The 16,552-nt window shown below is 42.7% G+C and overlaps 1 pseudogene; it reads right to left on the minus strand.

The window, feature by feature from the left end:
* Positions 1-13,875: 13,875 nt before the first annotated feature.
* LOC124013583 lies at positions 13,876-16,277 on the minus strand (annotated as a pseudogene).
* Between the last annotated feature and the right edge of the window lie 275 nt (positions 16,278-16,552).

Raw genomic sequence — 16,552 nt, forward strand, 5'->3', positions numbered from 1 at the left:
TTTTGAATAAAACACTTCAATAAGTTATTCAAAAGTACACAAAGTCCAGGGAAATAAGAATAGCTGTATGAATGAGATTTACTTCATTTCTGATTAGTTACTTTCAGTGATGGTGTCTTAATGTTTAACTTTGTTAATTTGCCATTTACCAGTTTTGGCATGTATTAAGTGCTCAATCCATCTGCAGTAATTGGAGGTAGAACTGCAAGCATTACAATGTGCTGGATTTGCCTCTGTCATTTAGGGTGCTGATGGTATCACCATTAAGTCAATTTGTCTGACTTTTGATATCCGTTCATCATGATCCATTACACCTCATGCCACAACAAGCTGCTTAATCTTAATAAATGAATATACTTGTCTTCAAACATGTACACAACATTGTGTAAAAAAAAGTCTACAAATGTTTAATTACCCACAATCCTTTAAAAACAGAGCCACTTGGCAAGTTGTTGCAAGAATTAAAAATGTTAAAATTAAGTAAATAAACTCTTTGGTTATCGTCAAAATATACTTACATTTCATGCAACATTGAGTTGGATTTATTCTTAACCTGTTTAGTAAAATTACTTGCATTGATTTTTATTAAGTATATTTTGGTTCAATTCACCCCAGATTTATTTTTTACAGTGTACAGCAGATGAATCATAACACTTGGCTTGTAAACAATGTTAACTTGGGGCTTGATATTGATACGCAAATGTTCTTAGCCCTGCATGATTCAGTCAAGAGCCCCGTTTATACCTGGTGCTAACACACGTCCTAATATTGTCCACATTTTTAGACGATTAAAATAACTGTGATCAGATTTTTTGGACTGGCGAATTGATTGGTTGGATGAAAGCTCGATGGACAGGTCAAAGGGTGGAGTGTACAGGTGAGAGAAATAAAGAATAGCCACCTTTAGGGAGGTTGGGTTGCGACACACAAGGTTGCCAGTTCGAATGCCAATGCAGGTTTTGTTTTCCAACCTTACTAATTACAATTCTACTTAACTGAACAGCTTTGTATAGGTAAAGAATGTGTTGTGCCCTCCCAATTGCTTGCGCAGTAGACTAGGCACTGGGATAGGGACCAGAACGTCACAGGTTCTAAACTTGCCAATGCCCTTTCTCAACAAAGGTATATTTATAGCCCTGGTTACACCTTGCATTAACATGAGGTTTTCGTGATTAAACACATGGATCACACACAAGCGGGTTGACTCATAACCCGCAATCTGCTGTTATATTTGGGTTTAGGGTCATGAAATAGTGTGGATGATTGGGGGAGTGGGTTGCAATGCAGTTTGAATAAAGAAAACACTGCATAATAAATGCATAAATTGATAATTATTGTGCAATTCATATCTATAGGCTACATTGCATTTAAATAAAATAAAAATAATTTCGTTATTTTTTCAAATCTGGCATTAGTGCGTAGGCCCTAAAGCGTCGGTCTAACTGTATGCGCGCATCAAATGTTTTGGGGAAAAAGTTATCAATCCGCCAAGGCAGAAAGGGAACTGTAAAGCGCATTCTCTATATTTGCGGGTTAGGTTCGGCTCTGGGCCTCAGAGTTTCACTATCACACATAGTCGGGCAGTTGTGGATGGGTTATTAGCAATTGCTGATTGGTGCTGGTGAACAAACAGCTGACCCGCGCATCACTAGTCTACACATTTGCAGCATCTAAACATTGTATTAAAATGTGCCTTGTTCACATTGGCAGTTTAAAGCTACTCAAAATAATGAAGAAATGCATATCTGATTTTAAACGGTTCTTTTTCTTTCAGTCTGAACAGCCAAAAAGCACATGGAATCTGATGGTTCAATCCACCTTCGTAAGTGATTTGAAATAAGATACATTTATTTATTTAACTTATTTGTCATATCGTGTTACTTGCTCACTACAGTGTTGACTGTTTGGCAAGAATATGTGGTAGCTAACGAGCTTGTTAATTGTTTACAAAAACATTTGTGAATGTGCTAGAAAGCTAAATGGCTACCTAGCGTCTGTTCTTCCAATATAATTTTGAACATTTAAAGCAACTGGGAAATGTCCATGGCAGGCAATGTTGTCAGTTTAGCTTGCTACAGTACAGTGATAGGCAGCAAGAGCAAGACCACCAATCAGTCTGCACCACTGCTCCAGTTGAGTTGCATTTCAAAGGTTATGGAATAAGCTATTTTCACTTTAAATTGACTTAAATGGTGCAGATCTCGGTTCCTTATCGTTTACGTTCACTGCTCCTACGTCTTTGACTCATCCTACTACAGTTAATACTTTTATATAATCTTTGTTGTTTTGTCTTTGTCTATATTATCTCTTAATGCTAGGGGGTTACGAAAGAGTGTGAAGCGCAAGGCCTTATTTTTATTTGCTAAACAATTTCGAACAGATTTTTGCTTTTTTCAAGAGTCTCACTCAATTTCTGCTGATGCCAACTTCTGGATGCCAACTTCTGGAGGTCACAGTGGGGCAACGATATTTGGCTTTCCCATGGATCTGAACGCTCTGCTGGTGTCACTACAATGAAATATTATTGATAGGAGGGGACTTTAACATTACAATAGATAATTCAACTGATAGATGGCCCCCAGGTAGGCCAACCAATCAGAATTTGGGTTTAATATTTTTTATGGAAAAGTTTGATCTTACTGATATATGGAGAGAGAGGTTTCCGGCCGACAGATCATTCACTTGGAGTAACAAAACAGGCTCCAGACAATCCAGAATAGATTTTTGGCTTATATCCAAATGTATTGATAGTGAGTGTGTTACTACAAATATTTGTACTACTCCCCTCACAGACCATAAGGCTATTTACATTGATATCAAAATATTTACCCCTGATACAAACCTTGGTAGAGCATCCTACTGGAAGCTAAATAGCTCATTATTAAATAATGATATAGTTACATTTGAGGTTAAATATCTGCTCTCACACTTTTGGGAAAGGGCTTGTGAAGAAAAATCTTATTGCAAGAACTGGGAGCTCTTTAAATTTGAGGTGTCCAAATATCTTAGAAAATATGGTAGTAATCTTGCTAAGACCATAAGAGCTGAGGAGGAAAAGGTGATCATTAAGATAACTTCCCTTTCTCAGAGGTCCCCAGCTGACCTCTTGGGGGAGGAGAAGATGGAACTAATTGAGTTACAAAATAAACTGGATAATATATATAAATTAAAAGCAGAAGGAGCCTTTATTAGATCTAGGAAAAATGGATTGAGGAGGGAGAACAGAATTCATCCTATTTCTTTAGACTTGAGAAATTTCACTCTAAAAATAACACTATCCATAAGTTAAACATTGATGGTGTTATTACAGATGACCAAAAATTAATCGCTAAATACTGCAGCAATTTTTACAGAAAATTGTATAGCTCTACGTACTGTCAGGAATCCACAGATATGTTTTTTAACTCACTGAATAATGTTCACTCTATCAGTGATATAGAATCTAAACAGTGTGATGAACCCATCAAAGTTGAAGAGATTATAGAGTCTATCAAACATCTAAAGAACAATAAATCACCAGGTGTTGATGGAATTACATCAGAATTTTACAAATTATTTTCTGAACAAGTAGCTCCCTTCCTATTCGAAGTCTTTTTAGAGAGTATTAAAAACAATGTTCTCCCTCCTACAGTGAGTCAGGGGTTAATAACACTGATACCTAAGCCTAAAAAAGAAGTGCTGCTCATCGATAACTGGCGTCCAATTTGTCTTCTTAATAATGACTATAAGATATTAGCCTCACTACTTGCAAAAAGAGTTAAAGAAGTTCTGGATGCAATCATTGATGAAAGACAGTCTGGCTTCATGAGGAACAGACATATTTCTAACAATGTCAGACTAGTATTAGACGTACTTGACTACTCAGACCTAATAACTGAGGATAGCTTAATTTTATTTTTAGATTTTTATAAAGCATTTGACACAGTAGAGGACAGCTGACAACATAGGAAAGTCTGTGTGACAGCTTGGAGAGACAGCTGACCGGAGGGAATAGACCCCACTGGGGCTGTCATGGGTTAGCTACCCATGTTGGCAGTCTCCGACGCTGTTTCAGTATGTTGGAGACACCCGCTAAGTGCTACTGAAAGTCAACAAAGGAACATACCCCTAGAGCCTGCGAGAGCTGGGGCGCAAGATGGCTCAACGACTGATCACATGGTTACGGACCCAGGAACGGAAACGACTACGAGTAGGAACACAGCACATGAGACAACCATAACAGCAGCAGGACACACACTTCAGGTGTGCAGCTGTGGTTGGGAGAGAGTAACATCGGCAAGGGGGTTAAGGATCCATCAAGGGAGGAAAATGTGCTTGTTAGAGAAGCAGAGACAGGGACCTCGCATTGACCAGTACTTCTTACGAAGCAGCCAGTCAAATCAGTCGAATGAAGCACAGCGACGGGACGCAAACCAAAGTTCGCAGAGCATCAGCACCCCTGTAACTGAGGAGGATAACACAAGCACAGAAATGCCGGTGGATGAACTCACCCAACCAAAGAGACCTCTAAAAGAGGAAAAGATCAAAGGGCACAGACCGAGTGTGAAGTGGCCCAAAGCCGTTGAAAAGAGAGAGTGGGAAACAATCAACAACGACCTGACAAAAATCTTGGAACAACAGGTAGGAACAGCAGAGAAAAAGCTTGAAAGGATGGGAGACATTATCTACCACTACGGAGAAGAGCGCTTTGGCGTAAACGAAAGGAGAAGTGGCAAGACACCTCCCGCGCCAGACAAATCTAGGAGACAGCAGGAGATCGAGATACTTGTCAGAGAGAGAAGGCAGCTGAGGAAGCAGTGGAAGAAGGCCTCTGATGCAGAGAGAGAAGGTCTCATGCTACTCCAAGCAGACATTAAATGTCGGCTGACAACCTTGCGAAGAGCGGAAAACTTAAGGAAACTTCGTAGGAAGAAGGAACACTCAAGAACACGGTTCTATAAAAACCCCTTTAAGTTTGTCAAAGATCTCTTCGCAAAGGAAAAGTGCGGAATCCTAAAAACTACAAAGCCTGAACTGGAAGAACATCTGGAAAAGGTCCACCAGGACATGAAAAGGCATGAGCAGATAATCATCCCACATGACATCCCACCTATTCAACCACCAGAATTCAATCTGGACACTGACCCTCCAAAATGGAGGGAAGTAGAGAACGTTGTCCGAAGAGCAAGAGCGGCCTCGGCTCCTGGGCCTAATGGAGTACCATACAAGCTCTACAAGAACGCCCCGGATGTTCTACGCTTTCTTTGGAGGCTCATGAGGATAGTGTGGCAGAAGGAAATAATACCAAAGGCATGGCGAAGGGCTGGTGGTGTGCTAATCCCGAAAGAGAAGGATGCGACAGACATCAGTCAATTCCGACCAATCTCCCTTCTCAACGTCGAAGGGAATATCTTTTTCAGTATAATAGCACAGAGGCTGTCCACTTATCTGGAAAGGAACAAGTACATTGATACATCTGTACAGAAAGCAGGCATTCCTGGTTTCTCTGGTTGCCTGGAACATACTAGTATGATTTGGCACCAGATCCAAACAGCTAAGAAGGACAAGAGAGACCTCTATGTCATCTTCCTCGACTTGGCCAATGCCTTTGGCTCAGTTCCCCATGAACTCCTCTGGGAATCCTTCAACATTTTCCACGTACCAGAACCCATCACTACACTGGTAAAGGCCTATTTCCAAGACCTGCAATTGTGTTTCACAACACCTGACTTCACAACAACATGGCAGCGCTTGGAAGTAGGCATAATGGCAGGCTGTACAATTTCTCCTCTGGCCTTCACTATGGCCATGGAAGTCATCATCAGGGCATCGAGATGGGTGGTCGGCGGTGAAAGAACTAAGGAAGGGCTCCGTCTCCCACCTATCCGAGCATACATGGATGACATGACTACACTGACCACCACTGCAGCATGCACCAGGCGGCTACTTGCAAAACTGCAGGATAACATCAAGTGGGCACGGATGAAAATCAAGCCAAACAAATCTCGAAGCATCTCCATAGTCAAGGGACAGATTAAAGATGTGAGGTTCTGCATTGGAGATGACCCGATACCAACGGTGTCTGAGCAACCCATCAAGAGCCTGGGTAGATGGTACAATGAAAGCCTCCGGGATAAAGATCAAGTGCAGCAAGTAAGGCAGGACATCGCCGACGGTCTTGAGAACATCAACAAGACCCTACTGCCTGGGAGGCTCAAGCTCTGGTGCCTACAGTTTGGACTTCTCCCCCGGGTAATGTGGCCACTCACCGTCTATGAGGTCCCAATAACAACAGTGGAGAAGATGGAGCGAACCATTACCTCATACGTGAAGAAATGGCTGGGTGTCCCACGATGCCTGAGTAACATCGGCCTCTATGGCAAAGGGGTCCTTGAACTACCTCTTACAAGTCTAACGGAGGAGTACAAGTGCTCTAAAGTAAGACTTCAGATGACATTGAAGGACTCCAAAGACCAGACCATTAGCAAGGCTGCACCTCCCCTACAAACTGGACGGAAATGGACATCATCCAAGGCTGTGCAGCAAGCAACATCAGCTCTGAGACACCAAGACATTGTGGGGAATATCCAGCATGGAAGAGGAGGCTTTGGCCTGGCAGCAAGCAAACCAACGTTCCATAAGGCAACAACATCTGAACGCAGGAAGCTGGTGGTCGAGGAGGTGCGCAGACAGGAGGAGACTGCTAGAAGTGCAAAGGCTGTCTCTCTTGCTAAACAAGGGCAATGGACGCGGTGGGAAGGCCTGGAGAGGAGAAAGATCAACTGGAGTGAGCTTTGGCAAATGGAGGCAAGCAACATCAGCTTCATCATAAGAGCTGTTTATGATGTGCTTCCATCACCAAAAAATCTACATCAATGGTATGGCGAGGACTCGACCTGCCCCCTCTGCCCAGCTCCAGCGACTCTCAGGCATATAATGACAGGTTGCAAGACCAGCCTCTCACAAGGCCGCTACACCTGGAGGCACAATCAGGTCCTCAAGAGCCTGGCTGCAGCACTTGAGACCAAGAGGAGTGCAACCAATTCATTACCTCCAAAAACAAGCAATCCCGTCAAAACAACAACATTCATCCGGGAGGGACAGAAAAGGCCCAAGTATCCTCCTACAAAGCCAGAAACTGGACACCTAGCCATGGCCCGGGACTGGAAGATGCTTGTCGATATTGGCCAGCAACTCATTTTTCCACCTGAGATTGCTTCTACCAACCTTAGGCCAGACATGGTACTCTGGTCCCCTTCACGAAAGGCTGTGTACATCATAGAGCTCACAGTCCCGTGGGAAAACTCTGTTGAAGAGGCCTACGAGCGTAAGAAACTGCGTTACACAGAGTTGGCAGCAGACGCAACTCAGCGTGGCTGGAATGCAAAAGTCTGGCCAGTTGAAGTGGGATGCAGAGGATTCGTGGCTTCTTCCATCATCAGGTTGCTGAAAGAACTTGGAATCCATGGACAGGCTCTGCGGCAGACCGTCAGAGCAGTTTCTCAAGCAGCTGAAAGAGGTAGCCAGTGGATCTGGATCAAACGGAAGGACCCTTGCTGGGCTATAACTTCATGACCTCTCACCCCCACCTGAGAACTCAATTCAGATCCCTCCAACTTGAGGAGGGCATATGAGGTATGCGGTCAGCTGTATGGCTGGCTCAGGGAAGAGGACGCCCCTGCCTTGCACAGTCCTGTGGGACATCTTAATTGGGCATGGGACACAAGCTAAGGCTTGATCACCCTTTAGCTGGCCACCTTTGATGAGGGTGTTTAGTGATTAAAGGCCGAAACACCCACTGATTCGAAGGCACACTACTGAGGATGTGTCCCAAAAATTGACATCTTACCCCAGTCTAAGAAATAAACCTCCCATGCCACTCTGTCAAAATCACGGCAAATCTCATGCGAGTGCATTCCATCTATTGGCACAATGGACAGTTTTTAACATCTCGTCCCGTGTTTTATGATTCTGATTCAGTTTCTCTTCCACTCCCTTGAGAGACTTGGCTTTGGGGATTTTTTCTGTAAGGCTATTAAGACTCTCTATGCAAATGGTAACAGCTCTATCAAATTGAAATATGGCACCTCACCTAGATTTGAGTTAAAGAGAGGAATTAGGCAAGGTTGTCCTATCTCTCCGTACCTGTTTTTATTAATCACCCAACTTCTTGCAAATTCTTTAAATAATAGTCCTGTACAAGGTATTTCCATAGCTGGTAAAGAAATTATTATAAGCCAGCTGGCTGACGATACTACACTTTTTCTGAAAGACGCTAACCAAATTCCCATATCGATCAATGTGATACAATCCTTTTCCAAAGCGTCTGGTCTATATCTTAACATTAAGAAATGTGAACTCATGGCTGTCAAAGATTGTGTGACACCTTCATATTATGGTATTCCAGTAAAAGAAGAACTTACATATTTAGGCATAACCATTACAAAGGATCAGAAGTCTAGAGGCTTACTAAATTTGAACCCTCTTATTAAAAAACCCAGAAGAAACTAAATCAATGGCTACAGAGGGACTTATCTTTAAAAGGTAGAGTCCTAATAACCAAGGCTGAAGGTATCTCTAGACTAACATATGGTGCTCTATCTTTATATCTTGACCGTAAAATAAGCAAGGAGATAGACCAGATGCTTTTCAACTTTCTTTGGAGAAACCGTACCCATTACATTAGGAAAACTGTTGTAATGAACACTTATGAGAATGGTGGACTGAATTTTCTGGATTTTACTACTTTAAATAATACTTTCAAGATCAATTGGATAAAACAATTCCTAAGAAGACCCACTTCTATCTGGAATTTTATTCCTCATCATGTCTTCTCTACTTTTGGTGGCCTTAACTTCATGTTGTTTTGCAATTATAATATTGACAAAGTTCCAGTGAAACTTTCTGCTTTTCATCGGCAGGTTTTCTTGTCATGGTCCTTAATTTATAAACACAATTTTTCTCCACACAGATATTATATATGGAATAATCGGGATATATTGTATAAAAATACCTCTCTGTTTTTAGAATATTGGTTCAGAAATAATATCCTATTGGTGAGCCAACTGGTAAATGCAGAGGGTCTTTTACTCAGTTATAAAGAATTATAACACCTTACAAGGTCCCTGTAACACCTAAAGATTTTGCAATTGTTTTAGATGCCATTCCCTCAGGTGTTGCTATGTTATTCAGGAACATGTCAAGACCTGACCCTCAGAGCCTACCTTCTATTGACCCTGTTGACTCATCAGTAGGAAAGATTTGTTTCTCTTTTGGTCCATTCAACAACAGAGCGATACGATCCTTGTTTCAGCAGGATGTTGTATCTATACCTTATGTCATGCCTTATTGGAATGGATTTATTGATAATATCTGTTGGAAAAAAGTTTGGATGTTGCCACAAACATACCTACTTGTTAACAAAATTAAGGAAGTTTCCTTTAAAATTATTCATAAATATTATCCTGCCAACCACTATATGAAGACGTTTAAGGAAAACATCAACTCAAATTGCTCCTTTTGTAATGACCACCCAGAAACAGTTGTGCATCTTTTTTGGCATTGTATGCATGTAAGAAAACTGTGGCAAGACATCAGTAGGTTTATAATTGAACACATTTATGAAGATTTTACACTATTGTGGAGAGATGTACTGTTTGGATTCTTTACATACAATATAAATAAGCGGAATCATTTTTATGTAATTCATTTCATTATTCTTTTGGCCAAATTTCATATACACAAATGTAAATTTACAAACAGAAAACCACATTTTCGTATCCTACAAAAAGAAATTGAACTGTATTTTAAGACAGTTAAATGCTCTACTAACAAAAAAGCTGATTGAATTGTAAGTATATGCATGTCCCTTAAAGTCCTTGTGTAATTGTAATGTGATATTGTACCCCCTAGCTCGATTGTCCATTGTTTGTAATCTATGTATGCTTGTGTTCCCTCATGTGCTTTATGTATTGATTTGTTGTTAATAAAATAAATAAAATAAAAAATAAAATAAAAAGTGCACCACTGCGCGCACACTCGTTGTTACTATGACAACTAGCGTAGGCATGTTAGCAAATGACTGCTGTATGACCACATTCGATTTGGGCACTTGTAACTTGCTGTTTGGACAGTCAGTGTTCCAAAATGTATTTGAAAAATAAAACTGATTTCAGCATTTAGGGCTGCAGTGTGAACACGACTTTCTATCTACTGTGTCTGCATTGTGTTTGAGAGCCATTGTTTCAAAATAATGTTTTATGTTAAAACAAGTACTGACACATTGAGTCAATAGTGCCACCTGTCAATGATTTTAGAGGGACAATTTTAAATGGTTTGATAATCCAGATCTGTTTACACTATCCAGATACAATGTGTCCCTGACGACTTCCGGAGGTGGTCAAGAAGATCAGATCACAATCAGTTTTTTAAATCGCCTACACCGATCTAAAAATGTGGGCAAGATCAGGACATGTTAGCACCAGATATAAATGGGGCTAAAGCCGCCATTAGTATTGATTTACGAGGAAGTTCTTGGCCCCTCAGTCAAAGTAGTCCTCTATGTTGGGGTTGAGTAGCTCTTCTCTGTAGGGTGTTAGGTCCATCTGGTTGAGGATGAGGTTCTCAAAGGTCTCCTCTAGGTCAGTCTCTCCAATAAAGACTGCTCCCAACATCCTCCCTCCGCTCAGCACCATCTTGACATACTCATGTCCCTTAATACAGCGCACTAACAACTCCTGGTTCAGACCCAGACCCTGGTGTCCCCCAGGGCTCTGTTCTAGGCCCTCTCCTATTCTCGCTATACACCAAGTCACTTGGCTCTGTCATAACCTCACATGGTCTCTCCTATCATTGCTATGCTGATGACACACAATTAATCTTCTCCTTTCCCCCTTCTGATGACCAGGTGGCGAATCGCATCTCTGCATGCCTGGCAGACATATCAGTGTGGATGACGGATCACCACCTCAAGCTGAACCTCGGCAAGACGGAGCTGCTCTTCCTCCCGGGGAAGGACTGCCCGTTCCATGATCTCGCCATCACGGTTGACAACTCCATTGTGTCCTCCTCCCAGAGCGCTAAGAACCTTGGCGTGATCCTGGACAACACCCTGTCGTTCTCAACTAACATCAAGGCGGTGGCCCGTTCCTGTAGGTTCATGCTCTACAACATCCGCAGAGTACGACCCTGCCTCACACAGGAAGCGGCGCAGGTCCTAATCCAGGCACTTGTCATCTCCCGTCTGGATTACTGCAACTCGCTGTTGGCTGGGCTCCCTGCCTGTGCCATTAAACCCCTACAACTCATCCAGAACGCCGCAGCCCGTCTGGTGTTCAACCTTCCCAAGTTCTCTCACGTCACCCCGCTCCTCCACTCTCTCCACTGGCTTCCAGTTGAAGCTCGCATCCGCTAAAAGACCATGGTGCTTGCCTACGGAGCTGTGAGGGGAACGGCACCTCAGTACCTCCAGGCTCTGATCAGGCCCTACACCCAAACAAGGGCACTGCGTTCATCCACCTCTGGCCTGCTCGCCTCCCTACCACTGAGGAAGTACAATTCCCGCTCAGCCCAGTCAAAACTGTTCGCTGCTCTGGCCCCCCAATGGTGGAACAAACTCCCTCACGACGCCAGGACAGCGGAGTCAATCACCACCTTCCGGAGACACCTGAAACCCCACCTCTTTAAGGAATACCTAGGATAGGATAAGTAATCCTTCTCACCCCCCCTTTAAGATTTAGATGCACTATTGTAAAGTGACTGTTCTACTGGATGTCATAAGGTGAATGCACCAATTTGTAAGTCGCTCTGGATAAGAGCGTCTGCTAAATGACTTAAATGTAATGATGTAAATGCTTTCAGTTTTGCGTAAATGCCGCCATCTTTCCACGGTTTCTGGTTAGGGTAGGTTTTAATAGTCACAATTGGTACAACATCTCCAATGCACTTCCTTAAAAACTCAGTCACCGAGTCAGCATATAGATGGATGTCATTCTCTGAGGCTTCCTGGAACATTTCCCGGTCCGTGTGATCAAAACAATCTTGAAGCGTGGATTCCAGTTGGTCTGACCAGCATTGAATGGTTCTAGTCACGGGGTACATCCTGTTTGTGCTTCTGCCTGTAGGACGGTAGAAGCTAAATGGAGTCGTGGTCGGATTTGCCGAAGGGAGGGCGGGGGAGGGCCTTCTATGCTTTGCGGCAGCAGTGGTCCCGTGTATTGCCCGTGCGCGTGCTACAGTTAATGTGCTGATCGATTTTAGGTAGCCTTGTTCTGAAATTAGCTTTGTTAAAATCCCCAGCTACAATAAATGGAGCCTCAGGAAATATGGTTTCCAGGATAGTTCACCACAAAAATCCAAAGGCCTCATACCCAAAGAAATAGTCAGACGCAGCATAACATCATTAGAAGAGATTCAGTGTGGTTTGTGTACCTGCTGCCAGAGGTGGCTTGGCTCCCAGCCTGCTGTACATACGTTTCCAGCAGAGTAAATGTCTGTTTCTGTCATCATGTGATCGTCCACTCTCCGCCCAGAGTCCTCAGCCAATGCAAACGGAACAGAATATGTATAGACATATATTGGTAAATATTGCTTCTGTGTAGAAGTAGCATGAGTTGTCATGAAGTAATGGATTATATGAAACATCTAGCATCTGTTTTACTTATTTTACTCATGTTGTTTCCATGGAGAAAAGGTTTGGTTTTTGGCACAACTCCTGTGGCACTGACGATGAAGTCACAGCCAAACGTCTTCCGAATGGTCAGCTGAGCTTACACTGGCCAAGAGCCTATAGTTGGGGAAAACAGCACAGTGGATGAAAAGATAAATCAACTAAACAAACAAAAATGTAAAGTGTTGGTCCCATGTTTCATGAGCTAAAATAAAAGTTCCCGGAAATGTTCCATAAGCACAAAAAGCTTATTTCTCTCAAAGTTTTGGCACAAATTTGTTTACATCCCTGTTAGTGAGAATTTCTCCTTTGCCATTATAATCCATCCATTCTGACAGGTGTGGCATATCAAAAAGCTGATTAAACAGCATGATCATTACCCAGGTGCACCTTGTGCTGGGGACAAAATACCACTCTAAAATGTGCAGTTTTGTCACACAACACAATGCCACAGATGTCTCAAGTTTTGACTGCAAAAATGTCTACCAGAGCTGTTGCCAGAGAATGTAATTTGTAAGTACATCCGCAGACCAAGTGTATGGCGTTGTGTGGTCACGCTGTCAACGTTGTGAACAGAGTGCCCCAAACTATGGACAGCAAATTGCATTCAATTGCATTTTATCGATGGCAATTTGAATGTACAGATGCCGTGACGGGGTCCTTGTCAAGCCATTCATCTGCCGCCATCCCCTCATGTTTCAGCATGATAATGCATGGCCCCATGTCGCAAGGATCTGTACACAATTCCTGGAAGCTGAAAATGTCCCAGTTCTTCCATGGCCTGCATACTCATCAGACCTGTCATCCATTGAGCATGTTTGGGATTCTCTGGATCGTAGTGTACGACGGCGTGTTCCAGTTCCTGCCAATATCCAACAACTTCGCACAGCCATTGAAGAGGAGTGGGACATAACATTCCACAGGCCACAATCAATAGCCTGATCAACTCTATGCGAAGGACTTGGTTCTGATCCACACCCCTACCTTTTTTTAAAGGTATCTGTGACCAAAGGATGCATATCTGTAATCATATGTGTAATCAACAGACTGGGGCATAATGATGAGGTGATTTTCTTATATGACCTGTAACTCAGTAAAATCTTTGAAATTGTTGCATTCATATTGTTGTTCAGTATAATTGACTATTTGATTAATGGAAATGAACACATTTTCAGCACATCATATTCAGTCACTTATTTCCATCTCTTTCACACTGGTATGTTCCACTGTCATAGGTTCCACTCACCAGTGTCTGCTGTCTGTGAGGCAAGTGGTGACAGCAGGAAGTCCTGGTGAGTGTAGATCTGTTTCACCTCAGACTGGTACTCCACTGACACCCTGTGAGACACCTGGCCACAGCAAGAGTTAAAACAACTTAGGTCACTATGGATTACTACTCCAGGCTGACCTTTCTTTCCTCGTTCCAGACAAATTCCCACCTCTGGATGGATACATTTCAACCAATGTGTTATCTTTTTATAACAGATTTATTAACCATCTATAAACTAATAAAATTGCTTTACTAAAACAAAATAACATTGAGAACACAAAGAGGCACACTTACCTCCTCTGCTCCTCTCAGACTGATGCCTTCATGCCAGTATGGTCCCAGGGCACTGCCTGGCTCTTCCAACCCTCTACTCTGGCCTTGTCTGTTGCCACTTTACAGCAAGGCCCTGTGGAGCCGCAGCCCCCTCTATGGTTTAGCGAGCCCTCTTACAGGTAGCAGCTCTCTCTGGTTTGTCTGTGTGTCCAGGGGGGGATGAGGAACTGGTCGGCTCCCGCGTCAAAGAAGGTGTTTTCTATGGCCTTGTCTTTCACTGCCCAGATCACCTCACAACCTCCCACCTCATACCTGAACACAAAATATACAGTACATTTAACTATAATATATACACATTTGAGATTTTAGAACAAGACCAATTCAGACAAAATAATGGCAGAATGTCGATATACTCACACTTGGAAATCCCTCCGTTTCCAACGACTACAATTCGCTTGGCTTTGGATAACCGCGTCTAAAACTCCTGCCAGCACAAAATACATCATGAGTACTAGATTAACTGAAGTGAATGGGTGCTAAACAAGAACAGCTGTACTAGGAAGCCATTGTCATGTACCTGGTCACAGTTTGTGTCTCATATCCCCAGCACATAGGGGTTATCCTGGGTAAGGAGTTTGGGTCTGCCCCCACTACAAATACACAGCTTCTCATAGTGGATCTCCAGACCATTCACTGTTTGCAGAGTTTAAGAGAAGGAACATCCCATTATGCTTGCATTTTAATAGCACATACTGTACAGACATCCACAAGGTGGTAGTGTTGGATAGGGATTTATGCTTGGGACCTAATGGTACACTATATATACATACAGTGGGGCAAAAAAAGTATTTAGTCAGCTACCAATTGTGCAAGTTCTCCCACTTAAAAAGATGAGAGAGGCCTGTCATTTTTATCATAGGTACACGTCAACTATGACTGACAAAATGAGAGAGAAAAAATTCCAGAAAATCACATTGTAGGATTTTTTATGAATTTATTTGCAAATTATGGTGGAAAATAAGTATTTGGTCACCTACAAACAAGCAAGATTTTTGGCTCTCACAGACCTGTAACTTCTTCTTTAAGAGGCTCCTTTGTCTTCCACTCATTACCTGTATTGTTATCAGTATAAAAGACACCTGTCCACAACCTCAAACAGTCACACTCCAAACTCCACTATGGCCAAGACCAAAGAGATGTCAAAGGACACCAGAAACAAAATTGTAGACCTGCACCAGGCTGGGAAGACTGAATCTGCAATAGGTAAGCAGCTTGGTTTGACAAAATCAACTGTGGGAGCAATTACTAGGAAATGGAAGACATACAAGACCACTGATAATCTCCCTCGATCTGGGGCTCCACGCAAGATCTCACCCCGTGGGGTCAAAATGATCACAAGAACGGTGAGCAAAAATCCCAGAACCACACGTGGGACCTAGTGAATGACCTACAGAGAGCTGGGACCAAAGTAACAAAGCCTACCATCAGCAAGGGCATTGAAGATGAAACGTGACTGGGTCTTTCAGCATGACAATGATCCCAAACACACCGCCCGGACAACGAAGGAGTGGCTTCGCAAGAAGCATTTCAAGGTCCTGGAGTGGCCTAGCCAGTCTCCAGATCTCAACCCCATAGAACATTTTTGGAGGGAGTTGAAAGTCTGTGTTGCCCAGCAACAGCCCCAAAACATCACTGCTCTAGAGGAGATCTGCATGGGCCAAAATACCAGCAACAGTGTGTGAAAACCTTGTGAAGACTTACAGAAAACGTTTGACCTCTGTCATTGTCAACAAAGGGTATATAACAAAGTATTGAGATAAACTTTTGTTATTGACCAAATACTCATTTTCCACCATAATTTGCAAATACATTCATTAAAAATCCTACAATGTGATTTTCTGGATTTTTTCCTTCTCATTTTGTCTTTCATAGTTGAAGTGTACCTATGATGAAAATGACAGGCCTCTCTCATCTTTTTAAGTGGGAGAACTTGCACAATTGGTGGCTGCCTAAATACTTTTTTGCCCCACTGTAAGTATGTGGACATCCCTTCAAATTAGTGGATTTGGCTGTTTCAGCCATACCCATAGCTGACAGGTTTTTTTTAATCGAGCAAACAGCCATGTAATCTCCATAGACAAACATTGGCAGTAGAATGGCTTTACTGAAGAGCTCAGTGACTTTCAATGTGGCAATGTCGTAGAATGCCACCTTTCCAACAAGTCAGTTAGTGCCCCGGTCAACTGTAAGTGCTGGAATTGTGAAGTGGAAATGTCTAGGAGCAACAACGGCTCAGCCACGAAGTGGTAGGCCACACAAGCTCACAGAACGTGACCATGGAGTGCTGAAGCACGTAAAAATCG

Source organism: Oncorhynchus gorbuscha, linkage group LG25 (assembly GCF_021184085.1).
Source record: "Oncorhynchus gorbuscha isolate QuinsamMale2020 ecotype Even-year linkage group LG25, OgorEven_v1.0, whole genome shotgun sequence".
Classification (NCBI taxonomy): domain Eukaryota; kingdom Metazoa; phylum Chordata; class Actinopteri; order Salmoniformes; family Salmonidae; genus Oncorhynchus; species Oncorhynchus gorbuscha.